Raw genomic sequence first — 5,095 nt, forward strand, 5'->3', positions numbered from 1 at the left:
AATCCACGAAATTGAGCGACACATCCACCATTGTCTTCAGTGAGTTACTATCTCACAACAGACTCGGTTGAACTTCACTGGTCATTGTTTATTACTAGAACTTCAGAAGATACCTGTTGAAGCCAGTCACTAATGTGCATATGTTGATTAATATGATAATGGGTTTTGTGGATATTATAGTAATTTCAATGGTTGAGATCATGAGTCATCTGAAGCTAGACAACCATGGAAAACCTGGAAGCTTCAAGTGACTCATGATCTCAACCATTGAAATTATTATAATATCCACAAAACCCATTATGATATTAATATTTATTTATTTAAATATGACTTAGAAAGATTAGCTAAGTAAAACGTGATTAATAATGAATAAATACAAGTAATGGATCAATAAAATTACTGAACAAAACATCCCGTTAAAAATTTTTCTTTGCTTGTAATAGATCGATTTTATGTAATAAAACAAAATGGAGTATACATGAAACAAAGGTTTAAGTTACCAACTTCAAATGATCATATAAAAACCAAAGAACAAAATTACAAACAATAGAATGAAAGAAAATGTTTTATTGTCGGTATGTATCACTATATTATTAAGATTTGATGATGAATATGAAGTATTTAATCTATTTAGTAACAAAATGGTGTCATACCTTCTTAAAAAGATTATTTTATTTTAAATGTGAATCTACTAGAAAAATAGAACCTATTGAACTGGATAAGCCTGTGAATCTAGTGTATCTTTTTTTACTAACCGATAACCTCAAGAAATTGTTTCTGTTTAAATGCCTTCAATTATTCAATATTTCATATTTCAATATAGTGTCAAATCATTTACCTTACTAATATAGTTTCAAATCTAACACTGATATTACTGTTCAGTAGTGTAGTAAGAAACTTGACTTAGTTCTACAGTTTTAATAACTGTGAATATGGGTTTAAAGTTTTCATTAAAATCTGGATGTGTCTTACTTTTGAACTCATAAAAGTATTAAATCCTTTTTATTAGCTATCTCTTGAACGTCATATTGTACTCATGAACTTTTAAGAAAAGTTTACTGTCACAATGTTTACTGATGTATAAATATCAATTTAGTTAGTCTATTTTCTTACCCCTACTATATGTTGAAGTAGTGAGATTCCTTTAGTTTAAAATTCGTGCATCAAACACAATGCCATAGGAAATAGTCATAGTGACAGAATTAATTGAAAACTTTTGCGGAAAAAAAACTAATTTTTGCTTAGATACCTATACTGCATTTTCAAATATTTATAAACTGAATGAATAGAAAACAGTAATTTGTTAAATTATTGAGTGAATTATACTAAGAATTCTCTCTTCTAACCAAATACATAATATTTAATAAAGCGTAGTATTATAAAAGTCAGTACAGTTGATTTCTAACATACAATCAAACCGTTGACAAACAAAATGAAGATCTAGGTCAAATAATCTTTGACAGTAATTGTAAAATTCCCGCCATTTAAGCTGTTCGACAAGTAAATGTTTCAATAAACCACCCAATGTTTTAAATGTCATATTTAGTGTTTTATTCTATCTCTGAAATGTAAAATTGTCGTAAGGCGTGAGATTATAATTTATGGACTACCTTAAGGACGCCCATAAATTATAGTCTCACAGGTAAAATTACTAGTCATTTTTAATGATAATGGATAAAACTTTTGTCAGATTAATTTACATAGATAATTTTAAGACTAGATATTATGTTATCAAGGTATTTTCTATAATAAACTGATATTAGAAAATGGGTGAGACTATAATTTATGGACGACCTTTGAGTGACGCTATAGTTACCTTGATAGTGTCCACCTAACAACTAGGACTAAATGAGAGTTATAAAGCAGTGTGAGGAATTAGACTTATGATTTGCAGTTGATAGTTATGGTTAGGAATTAGTTTTCAGCTTTTCATCACGAACTGCCAAAATTCTATTTATCCAAATGGACGAGTGAATTGCGTGCCAAAATCCGAGACCTGTGATCTTATACGTGATTGGTACGTCCATAAATTATAGTCTCGCCTCATAAGGTATTGTGAAGTTCCAATTAAAAACTATTGATCAATAGATCTACTAAAGCATTTATTCACAGTAGTGTCTAATTTACAACTGAAATTGGTGTACGTTTGCGAACCTTATCAAAATTAAGGTTAACTTGTATCCATATAAGTCAATGTTAATTTTCAAAATAAATAACTGAATAGTAATGATAGTTTTGGCACATGACAATTTCTATTGACTAAGAAAAGTTTAACAGAAGAAGTCTAACAGTTGAACAGTTATATCCAATAGGTATCAATTCCAAGGTTGGACTTGATAGATTCAAATAAATTGAGAATTAGTAGAAAGTTAATTATAAATAACTGAATTTGATTATTTGTTTACTCTGAAGAAATGGTTTACATTAAGTTACGAAACGTCAGAAATACAATTTTTCTACTCATTGGGATATAATAAAAAATATATTAATAATATCCAGTGTTCAGTGCTAAGATGTACAAAATAATTTAAATAGAAATAAATAATTCCATTCATTATTCTAATTAGTATTGATCGGTCCCATTAATTTTGGCTCATAGTTCTGAGTAATTGTTACAAAGCTCATTTTTAATAGGTTTCAATCAAAACCGCCCCCACTTCATTTTGTTTCACTTTTAAGTAACAATATCTTGGTAACGCACTATAAATATTATTATGGTTTCAAATTGTAGCCTGAAGAGATTCTACGAAATGAATGAATTTGTTATAATCTAACTGATACACACATATTAACTGAGTAAATAATTTATTAAAATAGTAAAACAGATTAGTAATTGTAATGGTATTACGAAAAAATGTAAAACTTGTACAGTGAAATATATGAAAATAGTAATTTATATCTGTACCGACCTTTCAAAGCAATTGTGTATGCATAAAATATTGAGATTAAGATTTCACATGTATTCAAACAGGTCGATATAATCACAGCTTATGATTTTGTGCAATGTTTAAGAGATTTCCACTGTTTAATTTTCGTGGATATTTTGATTATTTAACTGAAAGTTTATTTTTTCTGACACATTCACAATTCTTACTTTATTCTTGTTTATAAATGAGAGGCACTATACTAGATTGTTCATTAAAATTAAACCAACTGAAAATTCGCCTTTGAATAAACATATTTTTAATTGTCTTACTGTGATAACTTGCTGAATCTCTACACATAGTATTTTACAATATGGCCATAAATAACTAACTATTAAATGCTACACAATTGAAGGTATTCATCAACAAGAAACCGTGAATCTAAGCTATGTGCTAGTTAGGACTCCTCAACAATGTATATTTACATTCTTCGAAGAATTGTTGTTGCTCAATACCATTTAATCTTACAATCGTAACCGTCAATACAGTTGAGCTATTCAGCCTTATAAGTAATAAATGCAGTATATTAAATTAAATAAAGAAACAGAATCAAGTAACGTTTAAAAGCTAAAAACATTATTTAATTATTAATCATCAGATGTATTTGTCACCATTTAATTAATCTAACTATACCGAATTTAATTGTGACCAGAGATCTGCTAATGAAAATGGTTTAAAAACAATTAGCACTAAAAAGAGGAAATTGAGTTCAAAATAGCTGGAAAAGGTTACCAAAGAAATACAATTAATCCTTTTAATTTGTTTCTTTGAAATAGGTTGTAGCAAGCTGGCACTGTAATATAACATTTATACCAGTACAGACCACTTTATGAACGTCACCAGGTGTGTAATTTTATATGTGGTAAATTAAAAAGTTGGGCGTTTTATAAGACACTTGTAACTACTTATTAGTATTGGAGCAGAGAGTTTGTGGAGATTGTTTAGGTTGAAATTGTTTTCCATTGTGAACGGGCAGAAACAAATGGATTGATGTTGAAAAATGAGACTTTAAATGTTAAATTAATGATGTAATATGCTAACCACGAGACTTAAAGGCCCCAAGTTCTAATCCTGGGCCCGTAATGGGTTTACACTGATGAGAGGTTTCAAAGGGGGATGAACAGCTGTACAATGCATTCTGTCCTTCTGTAGATCTTCCGATTATGCTATTTTGTATGGAAATCTAATTTTATGGTAAATACTTGCTGATAAATCATTTAATTTTAAATCTCCTTGGCAAAATATTGTATTTTAATACTAAACTAGCTGGTATTGACATTCATCGAATATTGTGTATAGAATATTTATTGTGAACATAACTAATGATGGGGGTTAAACTTAATCAGTAGACCATATATATATATATATATATATATATATATATATATATATATATATATATATATTCAAGAAAAAAACGTAGACATATGTTTCCTACAACATTCATTAATACTCTATTTTACTCATTTTAGATCATTGTCAGTGTCATGAATACATTAATAATCACATAATCACTAATATCTAGTTTTGAGGTCGATCCCAGAAGTTGCAATTAGAATTCATAATCGGTGCACTTCATCTCTCTCGGGAGCGAGATAAGTATCACAGATGATATTGAATAATCATCTCATCGCATTAAAGACAGGTTGAAATTCGTAATGTCGATCATTAGATTATGACTCAACCATGTCAATGTAATATGGTTGTAAGTTCTACAAAATAACTTTTAAACACTGATAAATTTTGAAAAAGTTTACAGTTAAATATCACCTTAGCTGTACAGTCATATCACTTTCGGTCCAAAACCTTGGCATTGTTACATCCATTACATATGGAATTGTAGGTTGATATCCCTGTACAACCTTGACCCAAAGCAAAACAACCAAATAAGACTTTCAAGAACCATTGAAAAATTATTATTTAATTAATATCTGTTAAAGGTGAAAATATTGTTTGATTAAAATAAATTCCTCAGAAATCCTCCCTATGTCATAGTAACATCTTTGTTTGTATATATATTTACTCAGTGGTGAACTATCAATTTAGTTGCACCAATTAAATATTATGACTTACATGATTCTATTTCTTGAACAGGATCAATAATGTCACCCTATTCAATTCTAATTAAAAAAATTTAATTACAAATAAATATTCGAGCACTGATATCATAA

Source organism: Schistosoma haematobium, chromosome 3 (assembly GCF_000699445.3).
Source record: "Schistosoma haematobium chromosome 3, whole genome shotgun sequence".
Taxonomy (NCBI): domain Eukaryota; kingdom Metazoa; phylum Platyhelminthes; class Trematoda; order Strigeidida; family Schistosomatidae; genus Schistosoma; species Schistosoma haematobium.